Source organism: Lathyrus oleraceus, chromosome 1, assembly GCF_024323335.1.
Source record: "Lathyrus oleraceus cultivar Zhongwan6 chromosome 1, CAAS_Psat_ZW6_1.0, whole genome shotgun sequence".
Lineage (NCBI taxonomy): Eukaryota > Viridiplantae > Streptophyta > Magnoliopsida > Fabales > Fabaceae > Lathyrus > Lathyrus oleraceus.
In genome coordinates this window covers 195241341-195263414 of record NC_066579.1, presented here as the reverse complement: position 1 = coordinate 195263414, position 22074 = coordinate 195241341, and the positions used below count along the sequence as shown (strand labels likewise).

Below are 22074 nucleotides of genomic sequence, written 5' to 3'. Positions count from 1 at the left end.
GGTCACACAAGTCACTTAAATGACTAATAAAAATAAATAAAAATGAAAATCAGAAAATATATGGGCTTTTGGATCAAAAAAAAAGTCAACAAGTCAAACATGTAATGGATGGATGAGATTGGTCCAAGCAAGAAAACACATGGATGAATCTTGAGCATCCATTTCAAATAAAGTCAAAGCGATCCAACGGTCATGGGATTGTCTTCTTCCTCAAGACAATCCGGCCATGAATAGTGATGCCGGTAGGGTTCCGACCACCCACGGCGGCGGCCACCTCCCACGCGCGGTCAAAACTCCACGAAAATGGGGCTACCCCCCCTAAACCACATGCTAGGAACTCAAAAATCATATTAGTTTTTCATGAATCTTCACCAATCTCTCAAACCACAAACAACAAGTTTGAATATCAAAACTTTAAATCAAGATTTCTCACTCAATATTGCATCATTTTAAAAAGTAAACACATCTACATCATCACCATAGCATGTAGTTTCATTTAGGCATAAAAAATGAGCAAAATAAGAGAGTCGAAATTTGAGTTACCAAAAATGGCACCTTCTGAAACTTCAGTATGGTGATGAGATAAGCTCCAGAATACCTCCCTTGAACTTCTATGAATGTTCTCTACCTTTGGTTGTGCTTGAAACGGTCCAGATCTTGAGATTCCAGAAGCAACCTCCATTAAAGCTCTGTTTAGAAACTGCTTGGAATGGCTCAAATTGTGGGTGGTTTGTGATCCTTAGAGTGTGTAGATTAAGAATATGCTATTGGTTTTAATTTTCCATGGATGTATGGAGAGATTTGATGAGAATAAAGTATGATATTATTTTTGGAAAGTGAGATTTTTAGTGTGTATGGAGGTTGCACGAATTAGGGTTTTGTTCAATGATATTTTTAGAGTTTATACTCTGATTTTTGTGGCTTGGTGGGCTCAAATGAAGGAGTTTCAAGTCCATGATTATTTTGGTTATTTTTGGAAATGCCCCCCTTATTTGCACACGAACAATGCTGAATAAATTCCCAATGATTGGCACGTGAGAATATTCCATGATGTTATCCTGTGTCCTTTTGACTTTTCATGAAAGAAAGCTTGAAAAATGACTTGCACCATTGATGAATCATGAAAAATTATAGGTCATTTTGCATGCCATTTTGAAGTACTTCTCAAAACAAAACCATAGCACAAAGAGCCACACCAATTGGACTTGTCAACCTCAAGTTATGCCTTTTTAAAGCCTTCATGCACACTTCGTCATTGAAGAACCATAACTCTTCAACCATTCATCATATGGCCTTGAAATATGACTTTTTGGAAAGGGGAGACAAAGATATACAACTTTCATGTTCGAGAAAAAATTCATTTGGAGCTTCCTTGGTGATGAAAAATCAAGTTGAATCTAGGTCAAAATCCTTCCAAATTTGGAAACTTCACAATACAGGTCATCTTTCCAAATTTGGTAACCTGTGCACTGGACCTTTGTTCCTTCAAGATTAACATTTTGAATGATTAATAGACCCCATTTGAACATGTTGGAAGTATATCAAGTCATTCCCTAGCCATTTGACCCCTAGTTGACCAATAGTTGACTTTTGACTTCACAGTTAAATTTTGAACTGTACTAAGCCCATTAAGCTTGATCCTTTGAAGAAAACCTCTGAAAATGAAACCCTAGCTCCCAAGAGCTCTACACAACATCCATAAGACCTTAAAACCAATAATGCATCTCAATCCTTGAGGAACCCTACTTTGACTGCTTTAGTAGACCAAAGTTGACCAGAGGTCAAACCCTAATTCAGATGAACTTTGCTGATAAGAAATGAAAATTTGAGGAAAGAAAGATCATGAAGATGGTGATGCACCCTTGATACCCAGATGAATACAAACTTCCTTGAGTGTTGAGAAAAACCCTAGTTGATGCACAATTTCCCTTGTGTTAACTGATCATTCAGATAGAACCCACAAAGTGACTTGGGTGATATCCAAACTTCTTGGAAGATAAACTCTTGGAGCTAATTCTGATTGACATGATAAAATGCAATATGAAATGTTAAATGACCTAAAATGAATGCATGAATGAGGAGGGAAAATTTGAGGTGCTACAGTAGTTATGACCTAATTCAAACCCTAATTCTCCCTAAGACTAATTAATCAAGTGCGACACTAATTAGGGTTAGGTACATTGGTGTACAAGTTGAGTTATTTCCTTGCATTTTCTTCACCACTTTTTCCTATCACTTTCTCTATCAAGTTGAGTTCATGGCATCCCCCATACCGTCATCATGGCAGCGGACATCATCAAGGCGGCCGAATCCTAAACCAGTAATCTTAAAAAGGGATATGCATGTTATTTTCTCGCCTGTCAAACCCCCAATGGAGATGAAATTTTGGAACATCCGTTCGTTGGACCAACTAAAAAGGTCCTTGATGTCTTGGTTAAAGGGAGATTACCGACCTGGTGAAGTCATCAGAAAGATTCAGAGGCTTAGAACAAGGTTCTCATTTGAAACTGGAGAAACGGTACGTTGGTGGGTTGAAGTTGAAAGCGACATTGATTGCATCCAAATGATGCATGGATCAGATGACATAGTGTTAACTGTTATAATTTCCTAGATTTTAATGGTTGTTTGGGTTGTTGTTCTTGTATTTGTTATTGTTCTAGTACTTGTTCTTGTTTTAGTACTTGTTCTTGTTCCAGTATTTGTTTTTGTTTTAGTATTTGTTGTTCTAATGTTAGATGTTTGTTGTTCCAATGTCATCTTCTATTTGGAATAAAAAGTAAACTTTATTGATAAATAGCATTGGTACACAGAGTTATGAATATGAAAACTATGTTGTGGAACTAGATCTACGATATGGACATTTGTTCTTATTATGCCCCAGTTGTCGACATATGTTACACTTCCTATGCATTCTCTCTTTGACGTCCATTTCAGTTCTAATGCGCCTGCTGTCTGGGCGACCACTTTTATTCCGCCGCATCGAATCGTTGTGCCAAACAATTTCCCCGTCATACTCTGGCCAATATGCCTCCAATGCTACCGCCGGAAAGGGATTGTCGTATACATTTAGCAATGTTGCAACTTTGTAGATGGGAGACACTAGCGACAATGCATCGAAGTGGGTGTGTGAACACCCTGCAATGACATGGGAACAAGGCATACGATAGGCCTGAAATTGACCACAGTCGCACCAACAGTCTGGTATTAGGACCCTATACTCTTGTCTGGGCAGCCCCTGGTTGTGGTCAATTGTTTCCTTGACACTAAAAGTGTGGCCATGGCGGTCGAATTCCGTAACCCGATGGCTGTTGGCTTTGGCAGATTCCTGCCTCATAAACTTCATGCAGGCATCACTATACACTTGACTCGTTTGTAACACTGCATGCCAGCGCTTGCCTCTTGTTATAAACAACGTTGCCATCCGAAAATAGGTCGCACTCACCAAAGCGGTTACGGATAGATTATGTATGCCCTTAAAGACGTCGTTCATTGATTCCACACGATTTGTTGTCATGTGGCCCCACTTCACCCCATCGTCGTATGACCTAGTCCACTTTGCTCTGTCAATATTATCGATCCACCTCCCTGCACCAGAATTTGCCAACACTATTTCCCGGCGGTAGTATTGGAATCCAGGTTGGTTTAATGCATACCCCGCGTTTATCAAATTTTGCTTCAAGAATTTATCTTTGAACTCCCGCACAAAATTTTGAGCAATATGCCTGATGCAGTAGACATGCGTAGACGGGGGGTCATGCCAACCATTTGCTGGATTATTGTATGCACTGTCTATAGAAGCGTGCCTGTCAGAAATCACACAGATGCCAGCTTGTGGAGTCACGTGCGTTCGGAGATTCTTAAGAAAGAAACTCCAAGCAGCAGCCGTTTCTCCTTCTACCAATGCAAAGGCTATTGGGAAAATATTAGAATTTCCATCTTGTGCGACCGCCATCAGTAACGATCCTTTGTATTTCCCATACAGCCAAGTTCCATCGACTTGAATAAGCGGCTTGCAGAATGTGAAACCGATGATGCAGGGACGGAATGCCCAGAAAAGTCTATGGAATATTCCATTACCTTCTAGACGAGTTTCGTCAGGGGATTGTGCCGGCAAGGTCTCCATTATAGAAATCATCCCAGGTGAATACAAATGTAGTGCAGCCAGGTAGCGCGGAAGTTGTTTGTATGATTCCTCCCAATTACCGTATACCAGTTCAATTGCCTTGGTTTTCGCTAACCAAGCCTTTTTGTACGACGGTGTATATTTAAAAACAGCAACACAATGGGAGATAATAGTTTTGACCTTGAGTGACGGGTCAGCTTCAACAAGAGGTATTATGGAATGGCAGATCATATCATGGCTAAGTTTGCGATGATCCTGTGCCATGTTTGTGTTGACGCAAGTGTGAGCTTGAGAAATGGACCCTAACACCCACGCATTATGTTTCTTCTTGTACGATTCCATCAACCTATACCCACACTCCGGGTTTTTACATAAAATAACGTATCTTTCCGGGTTTGATTTGTTAACATCGTAGTCAACACAGTTTTTCAAGTGCCAGTTTTTTATTGCTAACAGACACTCTTCCTTGGTCCGAAATTGGTCACCCATCTTTAACTCCTCATCAGACCTCATATATGGGTTGTAGAACATATCTGACGAGGGCTCATCCTCGCCCAAGTTAAGGGTTGTGAAGTGCGCAGGCGGTGAGTAGCGTTGCGCTATAGGTATTTGTACTTGGTCTTCGTCTTCAGAATCACGGTTCACCAAGTCATCAACCACATCGTCTTCAACGGGGTGTTCAACATCTTGTTCGTCATCAACCACAGGATCAATAACCTGTGACTGAATATTCTGAGTTGGTTGAAATTGTTCCAAGACAATGTACAACACTATATAATCGTAACCAGAATACTCATGGTTACGAAACATGTTTTGTGCCTCCATGTCATTTTGAATCAATGACTTATAAAACCTGACTGAGTTATTTTCAGAAAAAAAAGGTTGTTGATAAAAAATTTGGGACACAGGTTGTCTAAGTTTGGACTCAATCTTTTTTTTCAGATAAGAGAAGTAAGCTCCTCTATTTAGATAAAAATGAGTGCAATCGGTGTTTCTAAATAGGAAGCCAGACACATCACATTCATAAGTCTCACCATTCACGTGAGCTTTGATTTTGTATTGTGATGAAAATGCCATGATATATGAAGATATGTGTGAAATATGTGAAGATATTGTGAAGATTTTGTGAATACCTATGTGAAAATTTGTGTGAATACTTGTACTCACGCATGCCTAGATATACAGATTCAATTGTGATGCATGCGTTAGACGTGTCACATTTTTGCATGCAACACATCCACCAAGCCTTCCCCTAGACAAGACAAGTGCAACCTAACCTGTACCAATGCATGTTAACCTATCCACCTAGCCTGCAAGATTCTCACGCATGCCTATCCATCAAAGTCATATCCACCTAGCCTGCAAGATTCTCACGCATGCCTAGATACACGGATTCAATTGTGATGCATGTGTTAGACGTGTCACATTTTTGCATGCAACACATCCACCAAGCCTTCCCATAGACAAGACAAGTGCAACCTAACCTGTACCAATGCATGCTAACCTATCCACCTAGTCTGCAAGATTCTCACGCATGCCTATCCATCAAAGTCATATCCACCTAGCCTGCAAGATTCTCACGCATGCCTAGATACACGGATTCAAGTGTGATGCATGCGTTAGACGTGTCACATTTTTGCATGCAACACATCCACCAAGCCTTCCCCTAGACAAGACAAGTGCAACCTAACTTGTACCAATGCATGCTAACCTATCCACCTAGCCTGCAAGATTCTCACGCATGCCTATCCATCAAAGTCATATCCACCTAGCCTGCAAGATTCTCACGCATGCCTATCCAGCTCCACCTAGCCTGCAAGATTCTCAGCCAACTTTGCATGCGTTACACGTGTCCAATTTTTTTACATATTCATACTATTTGAATACGGTTATAAATAGCAGGTCATTCTTGAAAATTTTCATCATCCACTAACACTTTTTTTCAGAGAACACCGACGAACTTTTCATCAACAAACCTACGTTCTACATTGCAATCATGTCTCTTCTTACCCTGGGCCAAGAACACATAGGCACTAGGGCGAACATTGCCTCATTCGTAAGTTTTTCTTGAACATTGCCTCTTTCGTATGTTTATAATTTGTTTTTTAAAACTCCAATCTAATGATTGTTTATATTGTTTGTTTTTAAAGGATCCCAAGAAATTTCGTCAATGTTCACACCCTATGGCTTATCCAGACCCATGGTGCGTACCTTACATAGAGCGTGCGGGGTTCGATCATGTTATGCATGTGGTAAATGCCACAATTGATGTGAAATTTATTCTTTCTTTGTGTGAACGTTGGAGACCAGAGACCCACACTTTTCACCTACCAACTGGTGAATGTACCGTCACACTAGAGGACGTGTACATGCTTTTGGGTCTTCGAATAGATGGTAAGCCTGTGACTGGAAATATTCAACAGCCCAACGAATTATGTGTTCAAATGTTGGGCGTAGATCTAGTCGAGGGTGAGGGATCTGCGAAAGCAAGGGGCCAGGGTATTAAACTATCGAGCCTCCAGTTCTACCACGACGCTATAATTTTGACTGAGGATTCGTCTGAACAAGAAAAAATAATAAAAACAAGGTTTTACATTATGTTATTATTTGGGAACTTGCTATTTCCCGAAGGCACGGGAAATAGCATAAACTTTATGTACTTAAGTTTGCTCGAGGACATAGATAGAATAAGCACTTATAGTTGGGGTTCTGCTGTATTGACTTTCCTATATAGCTCTTTGTGTAAAAATGCACAAAATGACCACTGTACATTTTCTGGATGTGCTTTTTTGCTCCAAACATGGGGGTGGTGGAGATTGCCGAGGCTAGCCCCTGAAAATCCTAACGTCTACTCCTTCCCCTACGCAACTAGGTAAATTTATGATGTTATTTCATTTTGTATATTTATTCTATAAATATTTGTAAATAATATTATTTACCTTTTTTTGTTTAGGTTCATTGCAACTGGACTAGATTACAGTCTTACCCCGAAAAATAAAATAATATTTTATCGTCAACTCTTGGATCGTCTCCGAGCACAAGATGTATTACCACTAAATCATTCATCTTCTAACTAATTTATTAATATCAAGCATTCTCAATAAATAACATATTTATTTTTTTCTTTGCAGTTTATTTGGAGACCATATTTGGGATTGGAACATCAACCCAACCCCGAAGATGCAGCTGTTTGGACAGCAAAAACGGCTATCATGCGGTTCACCACTGTGGAGATGCACCAAAGTGATCGTGTCAAACTGCAATTCGGAATGCATCAAGAAATCCCAGGGCCCCCAATGTCTTTGGAACCTTGGCATCTTAAAAAAGTCAGCCACCAGTGGTATGTCCAAAATTGGAAGGCATTTGCAAAGGAGTTCCGTAAAATGTGGAAAGAGCGTGCCCACTATGTTCTACAATTTCCGGTGACGCCCAACGAAATGAAGCTGACAAAGGAATATGTGGATTGGTATAGAGCAAATACAAATCCAGAAATGATTGTGTCTGGCCCGTTCTATTTGGAGGATCCCCGAATGCAACAACCATATCTCCAACAACAACAACAACCACCATAATATTCCCAACAACAACAACCACCACAATATTACCAACAACAACCACCACCACCATATTACCAATAACAACCACCACCACCGTATTACCAACAACAACCACCACCACCGTATTACCAACAACAACCACCACAACACATGTCTACCCCAAACCAAATCAACACTACATACCACAAACTCAACCCCAATATCATGAAGATTACCAACACCAACCTCAACATTCCCACCGTCATCAACAGTCCCAACACCTACCACAAACTCAATCCCCCCACCAACACCAATCCCAACACTTCCATCACGACGATGTCCTGGGCTCTTCCAGTCCTCCACTTAGCCCCGACACAGGTATACAAGAGGATTACCAACAAGACTACTACACACCACAACAGACATTGTTCTTTAGCCAACCCGATTCAACCCTCAACTACCAAAGGCCACATTTCGAGGGCGCACCCAACAGGAGTCAGTTTGTCCCACCGAGACAAAGCTTTGAGGGTGCATAGGGCACCCGCCTTTCCTACAACATTGAAGGGACTTCGACCCAACCACAACGGCAAAGGGCAAGGGGACACGTTAGGACTAGGGGTGGGAATAGGGAAGCACCACCACCACGTGAGCCGTCTAGACGAGTATGTAGACCTCCCCCGTGCGGATCGTACCAGGGACCGCATAATATGTAAAAAATCCCAAATTAATACTGCATTTCAATTAAACTTTATAATATTTGTCTTGTGTATTATTTTAATATAAATATATTGTGTTTATTAATATAAATTAATATATATAAATTAATATATATTTATATATATATCTTGTGTATTTTATAAACATATACATAATATTATTTATTTACATGTATATAAATTAATATATTTTAATTTATAAATAATATTATTTAGTTATAAATTAAATTAATATATATAAATTAATATATATATATATATATATATATATATATATATATATATATATATATATATATATCTTGTAAATAATATTATTTATATATATGTATTAATATAAATTAATATAATTTATAATAAACATAAATTAATAAATTTAAAATTAGTTAAAAAAGATTTATAAAAATTAAAAAATAATTAAAAACATATTAAAAAAAAATTTAAAAAAATTAGGAGTAGGCGCCACTCCTAGTGGCGACTTGCCCTCCAACTAAAGGGTAGGCGCCATCTAGGGGGGAGCCCATGTGTCTTTAGGGCAAAAAAGTGCCCATTTTTGTAATTTTTTTTAAATTAAGATTATTTTTGAATTTTTTAAAAAAAACATGATTATTTAAAAAAAATCTTCTGAAATTGAAACTTGAATCAAGGTTTTAAAGAATGAAAATTGGCTTAAACAATTGAAAATGGTCCAAGATTAAAATGGACTTTGGCTAGGTGGTTGACTTTGGTCAATTGGTTGACCAAAAAGCCAATAGTTGACCAAAAGTCAACTTAGGTAAAAATGTGTATTTTCTTGTGGAAAATGAAAATTGACCATGATGACAATGCAACACACAGATGAACTGGAACTATTGTGAACCAACTATCCAAAGAACCAAACACAAACCAAGGTCTTAACCAACTACGAACATGAATGCACACCATGGTTGAACATGGACCTAACTGGGTAGCCCAATGTTCTTAAATTAAATAAAACATGTCAATTTCCAAGACTTAAAGTTCGATAAATCCAAGTCAACCAAATGATACTTAACGAAGCAACAAATTGTAAAACCTTGAATGAATCCTAAGCAATGAATCAGAACCAAAAATCTCTATCAAGCAAATGGACCATCCATAACAGACCAGATGAATCAGATGAATCCTCATTCTTTGATGCACACACCATATATGATAATGTCATAATCAATAACTAGGGTTCTAAGTTATGCTCCATGATGAAGACAGACATGACGAAATGCTCACATCTTATTCAAAGCCATGTGTGATAAAACCCTTGAACCCATGATTTTATGTTTTTCAAATGCAAGTGGAATGTACTGTGATACTATGGATATGTATATGAGATGAATGCTTATTATGATATGTGAATGCTTAGGGTTAGTGACCTAGATGAACTTGTGAAAGGTAGGGTGAATTTTGGGGCATGATAATTCATCACAGAAGAAAAAGAGGAGAAGAAATTCGGAATCAGTTCATATATGTTTGCACCCGAAGCTTCAATCTTGTGAGTTACTCGATTCGAGTTCAATGCCGTTTTTGTTCTACTTTCGCATACATACAATTGCGGTTTGCATCGAGATGGTGATTTCAGAAGGTGACTCGACAATTGGAGTATGTTCTTCATGTTGTTCATTTTGATTCGATCCGGATCATGAAATGTGAAGTTGTATGGCGCGGCGACGGGGAAACACTTTTGTGATGAAACGGTTTTGCGCTTTTGCTTCAGCTTATGAGAAGAGTTGGGGTTCGGTGTTGCTGTTGGGTTTGCGTGTTTTATGTTTGATACAAGGCCCAAGCGAAACGCTTCACTACACACGATACGCATAACTTGCATCCTCCGTCTTCTAATTCTGGATGGAGTTAATTTATTTTACTTCTTGTTCTTGACTAACTGCTCCTTTTTCTTGACTCTTGTTACCTTTAACAAGTAATTTTTGTTACCATGTGATTGTTCTGTTAATTGAGATATAACAAGGATAATTGGAGGTTTTAGGATTAATTAGGGTACAATTAGAAACAAGTAGTAGCCATTAGCTTGATTAGGATTCAGTTCTTAATTGGTATTAAGCTTTTGAATTAAGTAGAAAAGTTAGGCTAATTGGACAAATTAGGATATAGTTTAGAATTTTGATCAGAATATTCCTAGGACTAATTATGTGTTAATTAGAACTTCATTAGATTAAAAGGCTAATTTGGATATTAGAAGTAACTAGGAATTTAGGTTAATTAACTTAATTAGAGGATTAGGAGTTAATTAGGCTTACTAAGTTTTTATATTAGATTAGAATTTTAGAATTAGATGATCAAATTTTAGAAACATTAGGATGATTAGATTAGATTAATCTTTTCAACATCTTAAACTAGTTTATGATTTAATTGATTTTTTCATTAGAAGTGATAATTAGAATTTTAATTCAATGACCATAAAATTGTCGATTGACTGTTTTACCCCTAGGTGTAGAAATAGTCCATCTTTGCATGTTCCCCTAGTTTTAAGACTTAGAAAATAATTCCAAAAATCTTTAACCCTTTAGCTAGTTGTATTCACTTTCAATTAACTTTTTCCCCATTGATTAAGTTGATCAAAGTACGCTTTGATCGACTAAATCCTTTGACTGTGCTTAATTCCCCAAGCTTAGTCAAGTGATCAAAAGACCCTTGATCACTTGATAGGGCAAGTCCTTGTGATCAAGATATGCTGGATGTTGGATCTCCAACTTCAATCAAGATTCAAAGATCAAGATCAAGAGTTCAAGTTATTCAAATCAGTATGAGACATGACTACCTTTCAAGCACTACAAAGGTAAAATACAACACTTGTTAATCATGAGCAAAGTTGTGTGCCATGAGTCTTAAGTAGTAGAGAAGGAATGGGACTGGAGAATTCCTATCCCATTCTAAATATCTTTGGGTGCGGGTTGAATGACCCAGTTGCTCATTGTATTCACCTCTATTCATAGGATTTAGCACAATTTGATTCAAGTTGATTAACAAGTCTCTTCATCATCCAAAGATAACCCTTCACCATGGGAAGCTACAAGTAAATTCAACTTCAACACTCATCGATTATGATGCGAATAGCACGTCATGAGCCTTAAGTAATAGGGAAGGAATGGGACTAGAGAATTCCTAAACCCATTCTGAATATCTTTGGGTATGGGACGAATGACCTAATGCTCATCGTATTCATCTCTATTCATAGACTTTAATGCAATTTAAATTGAATAATTGATAAGTCTTTCTACACATGAAGAACAGATTGAAGATCATACCGAAGATCAGAATTCAACCTTTCAAGGCTTCTTTCCTATCCTTTTTCTCTCCCAGTAAAACTAAAATCGTTTTGTGAATAAACTCAAAAACAATTAACCATACAATTAGGATTGTACGAAACGAGCCTTAAGCAATGGAGAAGGAATGGGACTGGAAAATTTGTACCCCCATTCTGGATATCTTTGGGTGCGGGACGAATGACCCAGTTGCTCACTGTATTCATCTCCATTCATAGACTTTAGTATGATTTGAATCATGAATCTCATTTCATAATAAAAGCAAACTCGCCTAATCAAACTTTATTTTGTTGTTGGGCTTCCTTTTCAGTTTAAAACCTTTTCAGAAAGGACGTGTTACTTCCGTTCTACCATGAAGGACGCTTAAGCCTCCATATGCGAGTAAGCAATGTTTAACTGCTAGAGTGCGATCTGAGTTCATCCATTCTACCGTAAACAGATAGACGCTTAAAGCTCTCATGCTCGAGCATACAAGCTAGTCGATAGTAGAACGTGAATGTTAATATTGTCCACTAAAAACAACTAACACATCTGTCCTAGTTCCACGAACTACGGAGCTATGATTTCCTCATTGCACGAATGAGAATACGTAGGCACGAGGGCCCAAATCCTTGGTGAGCACAATTATCTATTACCTTTTTCTCAAAATTATCTATTCTTTCATTTTCTCATAATTATCTATTCCTTTCATTTTCTCACAATTATCTATTTCCAGCCTTTTTCACACTTATCTACTAAACCCCCTTTCCTCTTTCCGTAAGTAATCTCCAAATAACAACACCTATTCTTGCAAAGAACATTCAAAACAGTTCCCATGGAGTACCATGGATGTTAGGGGTGCTAATTCCTTCCCCTTTCATAACCGACTTCCTTACCCATTTCTCTTTTCCCTGAATTTAATTGATGATTTCCCTTTCCTTAGGGAACAAGTAAAGTTCGATGGCGACTCTATTGTATCTTTGAGCATGCGATGCGCTTGGGTATTTTTCACGAAGCTTCAGTTGGCGACTCTTCTGGGGATTCTGCTTGTAGTTGGGGGTCTCTTCTTGAGTATCCCCAGCTTCAGTTGGCGACTCTTCCAGGGATCCTTTCCTAAGCAAGTCAAGCCCAGTTTTATTTGTTCTCCTTGTGAGAGTAGGTGTTTACCTTTATTGCTTTACTCGCTTTATTTATGTTATTTATCGCATTACTTTATTGCTTTAAATACTCATATGTTGTATTCTGGATATTATCTGTCATATCTGTTGGGATGGGATGATACCATGTGAGAGAAGCTCTACACCTGAGCTTGAGTATGCACATGGGATAGATTCATGGATAGTCGTGTCGACCTACGTTTTGCGTGTTGGGTTGTCACGAAAGCGACACCCAGACTAGATTCACTTGGAAGTACTTTTGTCCTGTAAGAATTCACTACAGCATGGTATTTTCATTTGAGTCGATGACTCTGGAAGACCTTTTAGGGACCACCTTTGAGGACTAGTACACATCTGTGAGAGGGATATTGGGTTTTTTCTGCAGGAAACCAAGACCCTTCATACCATTGATCTCTTATAAACGTTGGACCTTTGATCCAATATTGAGTTACATGGACAAGTTATTATTCAGAGTTTCTCAGATCATATCAGATTATTGATCCTGTACAGGTTACCCAGATTGTCTAAGTCATGCTGGACCTTTGGTCTTATATTATATGATGTGGCCAGATTATCCAGAATCTCTAGATATTACTGAACTGTTGAATCTATGATGTTGTATTTCATTTCATCACATCATAAAATTGACTTAGCATAGGCATTCATACGGGAACATAAAAACCTTTTGCATGCATCCATGCTTCATTGCATTTCATAAATTCGAAACCAATAAACTCATCATCGCTTGAACCTTCACAAAACCACTACCAATAGAGTTGATTACCCGACAACTGTATTGAACTAGAAGCATGTTGCAGGTTACCATGGAAGAACTAAGAAGAAATCAAGAGACAATGAAGGTTGAGATCAACCAGCTGAAGACTCAGATGAGTTTGGTCATGGAGATCCTGCAATCAATGATGAGGAAGGAAGGAAACTCCTTGCCAACTGTTGTGCCAGACGTGGTCACTCCGGTGAACATGCCTAACCCCACTCCACCTCAGGATAAGCCTCGTGGATTTCATCCACATTCCATACCTCTAAGGGCTCCGTATCAGCGACCATTTCCTATTCACCGACCGAGGCAGAGGAATCCAATGTCGAACCAATATCCAAATCAGCAGCGGAACTTCTCTCCACAAGGAAGACAGAGACCAAGGAGGCTTCAAAAGCAGTTTGATCCAGTGCCTATGTCGTATGGTCAACTTCTACCTCTGTTGCTTAATAGCTTGTTGGTGCAACTGAGGGAAGCTAAGGCTCCTCCACCACCTCTTCCTCCAGATTATGATGTGAATGCTAGATGCGAGTTCCATTCTGGGACGCCAGGGAACTCGATCGAGAATTATAATATCTTCAAGCATAAAGTACAAGACTTGATTGATTCAAGAGTCATTGTGTTCACTCCGCAAGGTCTGAACATAATGCATATTCCCATGCCTCTACAGGAGGGCACATCTACAATGTTATGATCAATGCAAGTGGAAACTAGGGTGGATAAGAAGAGTCTGCATCTGTGTGAAGAAGTTAAGAAGGACTTCCTTGAAGATTGTCATGTTATCTGCTACCAGCTTTATAATTTCCAGTCCGAGGATATGAAGATAAGGCTGATTACGCCAGCAATCACTAGTTTTGTTCAATCATGTTCATGTGTAATTTTCTTGATTGTCATTTGTAACATTCTTTTGTAATAAACTCGCTTGTTTTTGAATAATAATGATATTGAAATGAATATGCATATTTTTGAAGCAATCCATTCGTGTTCACTCATACTTTATTTTGTCAATATCTATCTTTTGTTTGAGCAAAATCAAAAGGAGGAGGATGAAATTGAAAAAACACGAGATCACTGCACGTATGCTTTTGAATAAGACTCGGCTGATGATGTAAGGCATTGTTTCAAATCCCAAACACCATAGTTTTAAGGAAGACAATCCCTAGTTAAACCCTTTGAGCAAAGGAGTAGGAGTTTATTTCTATACGTAAAACCCGAAAGTTTAAACCGGGGCAGGGTAGTCGTCAGCTAATTCAACCAGGCGTTCAAATTCCAAAGAAAAATAGGAGTGTCCTATTTGAGGATTAACCACATTTTATCCCTCAAGAGAAGTCGGAAACCACAAATTCCAAATGGTTGTCCCTCACCAACAAAGGAACGAGGCAGTCACAACCCTTTCAAATCAAACGGACAGATGTCACACGATTTGTTTCAACAAAAGAAGAAACAAGAAAAACAAAAACAAAAAGAAAGATAGCTCGATAAGTTGAAAACTCGAAAACGAGTGACTTAGGCAAAAATAAGGGCATCCCTGTGGATTGAAAATCTGAACTAATCAAGCAAAAATAGGGAAATGGAAAAAACAAAACAGAGAGTGGAATCAAAAGAAAATCCCCAGCAAGAACAAATTCGTGTGGCTACCAAACCAAACAAAAGAAGAGTAATTGCTGAATCGAAAACCTCGTTGGTTCGTTAATCATTACTTCAAAAATAAACCTTTGGGAAAATGAGCGTTTACGTCAAACTAGTTGAACGTAGGACTGAAGAACATCATGAAGACCGGGTGGGTTAGGATAGGTTTGAGCCTCATATCCTTTCTTTCTGAAACTGTGAACCATACCACGTTACAACCCTCAAAAGACCTAATTGAAGCAGGGTTTATTTCGAAAGCATACAGTCAGTAAAAGCGTGTTAAAACTGACTCCCTAATGATTCGCTCATCATTTGTGTTGGTATTGATATGACATTCTCAATCAGTGATATATTCATTGTATGTCATAATTCCAGTGAACAGGCTTGGATTTCAAAACAACATAAACATGACATTGCTATTATCATTTCTAAAATGAACATGTGTTACTCGTGAGTAAGCATTTGACATCAGGAGAATTTCCACAATGAATGTGAATTTGAAAGCTTGATTATTACACCAAAAGAGAAGAATGCCTAAAAGACATTGGTAAGTAGAGGAAAATTACTTCAACTGATTGAATCATAAGACGTGATGCATGAGAACTCCGTTGAGCAGAGACAGGTCGCCTTGATTTGATCGTACTCAGAGAGATAAACTCCTGAGACTCTGTTGAGAAGGGGAGAATTATTTTGATTAATCATACCAAGTGTTGAACGCCTGACACTCTGTTGAGCAGCGACCAATCACTTCATGTGATATTAAGGAGCAAAATGTCCAAAAACTCCGTTGAGCAAAAGGACAAGATGTTTCATATTTCAGTCAACCTGAGACAGTTACGTCAAGAAATTTCAGCAAGATTCAGTTAGTTTGAGACAGTTACGTCGAGATTTGGCGAATCTCTCCAAAGATCAGATATTCAGGGGGGTAAACCACTCCAATTGATCGCGTTAGAAGACCAAATGCCTGAGACTCGATTGAGCAGGGGCAAACTATTTTGATGATCTTATCAAGTGCAGAATGCACGAGACACCATCAAGCAGGGGAAAGCCATTTCATTGGATCATATCAAGAAGCAGAATGTCTAAGAACCATGTCGAGCAGAAAGACAAGACACTTCAATTTTCAGTCACTCTGAAGCAATCACGTCGATAAATCTCTACAGATTCAAATGACCTAAGAAAGTTATGTTGAGATTCAGTAAATCTCTATAAGACATATTAGTCATAAGCATTCCCTTAGAGACCGGCCATCCAGAGTCAAATTTATTCCAAGGCTCATACTGGGGCAAGCTACCTCAAGAACATAATGAAGAAGTCAATCTCTCTGAGATAGTTAATAAGAAGATGACAGTTTCAAGACATTGGGGCAGGTCAGATCGGGATAGTTATTGTGATAAAGCTACTTCATAACTTGTGACTGGGGCAATATGTGCAAATTCCCAACAGACGGGGGCATGATTGACTAATGAAGGAAGATCCCTTGTGTAATTTTGAGGTTGTTGAGCGAGATCCATTGTGCATGAGAGACTTCTAAGTTCAATATGATTTTCGGGGAGTCGTGCTAAACACATCCCCTAACCTTTCAATGGAGGACATTGATCCTAATTGATAAACCCAATGATTATTGGTACTCTCAGTTCTTAATAACCAGATATATCATGTCATGTCGTCTAACCAAAAGCCTAACCATACATCAGCATCTTGCATTACATTGCATCGTGAAGCGTGTAGCATATTCCATTAACATGGAGCATTATGCCTTGCAAAATAAACATATGCATAACTGCATGAAAGTATTTCTCGAAGTATAAAAGAATCCTCCGTTGAGACATTCTTCCTCCCTAGTGAAAACATTATCCTGAAACTCTTGAGCGGTATTCCCCGCAGGTTTTCTCGAAATATTTCTTCTTTGTGTTGCCTTTTGCATGTACCTTTGAAATCAATCACTTACCTTTCGTAAGTTCTTTCAACCTCGTGTCAATCCTCCTCGCCTTCCGCTTGGAGAAGATAATTGAGATAACTTACCTTTTGTGAGTTTATTCCGTTGCTTTGCGTACGAAATAACGTCTCCCCCTCATTGCCTTTTGCATGAGTAGGGTGCCTCTGTTAGGTCTTTGCATCATTTTTTGTTTAAACACTTGATGCAGGTTTGGTGAGTCCCGAGGTTTGGGTAACCATTGTTTCGAAAGCTTCATCCCTGTCGTTGTGCCTGAGGGATGATATGAAGTTTTCATGCCTACTACAAGGTCCTCACCTGACAGAGTGTATCAAAGCCCGTATTTTGTCTGGAAAATTTTCTCAATCCAGGTTTCACTTGATGAAATATCTTTTGAACCTTTACGAGTATTGGTGACCTTTCGTCAAGGGCTTACCTTTTGTGAGTCTATTTTTGTTGTGTGCAAGCCCTCCTCTCCTTTCGCTTGGAGAAGATCATTGAGATAACTTACCTTTTATGGGTTTACTTCGTTGCTTTGTGCATGAAATCATGTCTCCCTCGTTGCCTTTCGCACGAGCAGGATACCTTTGTCAGATCCTTGCTTCTCGTTGTTTAAGCGCTTGAAATAGGTTTGGTGAGTCCTGGAGTTTGCGTAGCCATTGCTTGAAAACGTCATCCTCGCCATTGTGCCTGAGGGACGATATGAGGTTTTCACGCCTATTAGCAAAGTTCCACACCTGTCAGAGTGTGTTAAAGCCCAAATTCATATAGAAAATCCCCTGAGTCTAGGTTTGTACCTAGAAGGTCTTGTTTAATTGTTCTGCCTTGTGCAGATGTTTGTGACCTTTTTCACAGTTACTTACCTTTTGTAAGTACTCCTATGCCTTTCGCATAGGAGACAATTCCCTTCTCGCTTACCTTTCGTAAGTGTCCTTTGCCTTTTGCATTGGAAATTTTCTCTGGACAAGGAGTCATTGCTACCTTTGGTACGAGATAACCAACCATCCCTTTCTTCCTAACCTTTCTTTGAGAAGTTTCTCATTACCTTTCGTATGAGAAATCCCCAGCTTTCTTCTTATCCTTTCATTGAGAAGTCTCTCATTACCTTTCATATGAGAGATCATATCCATTCGTTCTTCTTAACCTTTCGTTGAGAAGTTTCTCACTACCTTTCATATGAGAAATCCCCAACTTTCTTCTTAACCTTTTGTTTAGAAGTTCTCACTACCTTTGGTGTGAGAATCCACAACATACCTTGTGTCTAGGAGCTCTCGTTGCGTATTGCACGAGAATCTCGTTCCCATTTTCTTCTTAAACTTTTGTTAAGGAGCTCTCATCACCTTTTGGGTGAGAAACTCGACCATCTTTCTTCCTAACCTTTTGTTTGGAATCCCATTTTTCCCTTGCTAAGGAGTCGTTACTACCTACTGTGCGAGAAGATCGCATTTCTCTATCAAGGTTGTCTCATTCCCATTTTCTTCTTAACCTTTTATTAAGGAGTTCTCATCACCTTTTGTGTTAGAAGTCAGTCCACCTTTTTCCTTAACTGTATTTGGAAATTTCCATCCCTCTTGCTAAGGGGTCGTTGCTACCTGTTGCGCGAGGAGGTTGTTTCTCAATTGGGTTGTCTGTATTTTTGCAAGACGTCTCTCTTCCTTTCACTGAAGATCTTGTTTCAATTATTTTTACTCAGGAACTTGTTGTTTGCAAACACCAAATTCTTTTACTTCTGTGGAGTCCTACGGGAATACCTCGATCATCGGTTACTAGCCAAAACTTGTTAGTGGAGGAAAGAAAAAAGAAGAGAATGAAAAAAAAAAGAATGGAAATAGAGAAAGACGAGAAAAATGAGATAAACATACATAGCATAACATATTGCATACTTCATGCATGTCCTTACAAAACATCCCTTTGTACAATTGACTCATTCTCCCCACAGACATATCAAATGATCCCTAACAAATAACCATATATGAAAACCTATACGCCATTCATTGAACAACTTTTCATTAATACCCTTACCTTACATCTCATTCACTTCGTTCATTCCCTGTGGGCAAATTTCTTGGTTATTCTAGTATTTAATCCTCTTTTACCGTGTATGTTTGAAAGTCGCTGCTCGGGTCTGAGAAGATTAAATAGGGGCAGTTGTCATTCCCCAAAATTTGCCCTCCATTTTTGCTTTTTACCTAACCCATGGTTTGAGACCCATCTAACCTCATTCATGTTTCATTCATGTTCATCATTCATTCATGGTTAACATTGACTAACAAACATCATAGATTCAAGGTTTTTGGTTAACAAAGCAGGTTTGGATTGAAGATTTTGGTATTGCTCATCATGTGGGTTACAACCCTAATTCTTGATCTTGAGGGATCTTGTTGCTTGGCCTCCGTGCATGAACTGGGCTTCAAAACCCTAGTTGTGGGCCCATGGTCAGAAAAGTTGTTGGTGGAGCTTTTTGTTTGGTTTAAAACCCTAATAAGGAGTAATTGGTGTTCAAATGCCTTGCTTGTTAGACTTTTGGATTGGTGATTAATCAAAACCCTAGTTGATAGATACTTGAGGCCTTGGGGCTTAGATCTTGGAAGTTCAGTCCATGATAAATCCTAGTCCTTAGGGGCTTGTGATTGGCCTAGAGGTGTCCTTAAATTCATGTTCCATTTCATATTGTCATTGGTCACATTTGATCTAATTCACTTCAACCCATTGGTTCTCTTGGTCATCATCTGGTCCAAGGTTCATTCATTGTTCCCATAGTGTGTCAAGATATGCTTGAGGTCCATCCATCCAGGACCCATTTTAAACCATTTTGTTCAAGTTTACATTTTCAATCATTTTGTTCATGTTCGTTTTAAGCCATTTTCAAAGCATGTTCATAAACCAAGTCACATTCATCTTCAATTACATTACAATATTCATCTTCAATTCTATGCACATTCAAATTTCAAATCAAGCTACAATAGCCATTATTCACCAATTTTCAACATTTTTGATTCCAACTCCAAACTACCATTCTAAACTATATACTTACTTCCGTATAACAATCCAAGTCAATATTTCAATTACAATCCGATTCTGTTAATACAAGATAATTTCAACATACAAATAAGCTTCAATCAATTTTCCACTACAATGTTACAACCACAAACCAATATTCATATTTCAATTTCAATTACAATTTAACTCCCAAATACACAAGATCCACATGGCCTGTGATAGCGCTTCGAGCATCTCTCTTGGAGGAAAAATCGCCACACTATTTCTTTGTATTAATTAATTCTTTTTTTTTGTTTCATTTCCAGAAAGTAACGTTTCTCTTTTTCTCAGCTCGCGGTTTGGATGTTTGTCAAAAAGGTTGTATTACTGCGGTGAAGATCTTAGAGAAAGAAGTAATACAATCTGCACCTGTTATATTGGACTTGTCTTTTGTTCGAGTATATTTTAGTTACTGGTTAAGTTAAGCCTGACTTTTGATAGCTACCTTGATTCGAGTCACCAAGGGGGCATACCTCCCATGGCACTTTCTCAGGTGACAGGAGGTTTAGCCCTATCTTCGTCGAGTTCTAGAATTTTCTTTCAAGGAGAAGGACAATCGCATAATTTAGTTAACTCTCACTTGAGCTCGTCTTTGGAACTGGTCGCTCCAACCTTGGTCCAGTTCCCGGGGATATGAACAATGCAACTCTGAATAGTGTTGGAGATAGTTCTTTAGTCACGGATGCGAATTCTGCACTCTCTGGTGACCGCCATATGAAAAGAAGTTCAAGCATTAATGGAGACTCGTATTTAAGATTACCTGCTTCGCCATGGTCATTCACATCGAATAATATTAGTATTTCTGGGTCACCTACAAACGGATCCTCTGTAGTACATCAGAATTCTTATCAAGATCAAAATGCTCACCAATTGCAGCAGAATCAACAGAAGCTGCAGGGTGCTTCAAGTTCTATGCATTTGCCTACTTCTCAAACTGGATCGTCTTCGCACCAAATGGGTGCACAAGTTGCAGGATTTTTCATTCAAGATCCAAATAGTATACCCCACTTGCTGAAAAAGCGTAGGCTGGATATCAAACCAGATGATAGAATGCAACAACAAGCAATCCAACAACAGTTCAATACCAATTTCAGCAAGTGAATTTTACGTCACACAATCGGCAACCATACTGCAGCATTTGGAAAACATTGGGCATACTAGCATCAACAATGCAGCCTGCATTTTCAACCATAAGCAAATCCTGCAAACGGTAATGGAATGTTCAAGCAACAGCAACGCACTGCGGCAGCATACACGTAGCAGAAGAATCCAAAGCCGCTTATCCTGTAAAACCAGACTCGAACAATGTTGTTGCAGTGTCCATCTTCAAATTGACACGTGACCAACTCAACATTTTGAAGGGTAAGTCGAAAGAAGATGGAAACACTATCAACTATAGCTCTTATGAGATGTTGGCAGGTCATGTGTGGAGAAGTGTAAGCAAAGCAAGAGCACTTCCTAGTGATCAAGAAACAAAACTGTATGTTGCAACAGATGGAAGATCAAGGCTTCAACCTCCACTTCCACAAGGCTACTTTGGCAATATGATACTCACAACAACTCTAATAGCAGTTGCAGGGGATTTAATGTCAAAACCAACATGGTATGATGCTAGCAGAATCCAGGATGCATTGTTACGAATGTATAATGAATATTGGAGATCTGCTTTGGGACTATCTTGAGCTACAACCTGATTTAAGAGCTCTTGTTCGTGGAGCACAAACTATCAATGGCCTAAAACTTGGTACTCTCTTGGTACATAAACTGTGGTGGAAAGAGTGTAACTTCGGATGGAAATAAGAGATATGACGATGATTCAACCGAGATGGAATCATCAAGCTTGACATCCAATCCAATACTGATACATCTTTCAGTGCTAGTTTTCATGGCA

General features: G+C 38.7%; 1 pseudogene; it reads left to right on the top strand.

Annotated features, from left to right (window-relative positions):
* The first annotated feature begins 20661 nt into the window (after nucleotides 1-20661).
* On the top strand, nucleotides 20662-21865 carry LOC127099147 (probable transcriptional regulator SLK2; annotated as a pseudogene).
* Nucleotides 21866-22074: the final 209 nt, after the last annotated feature.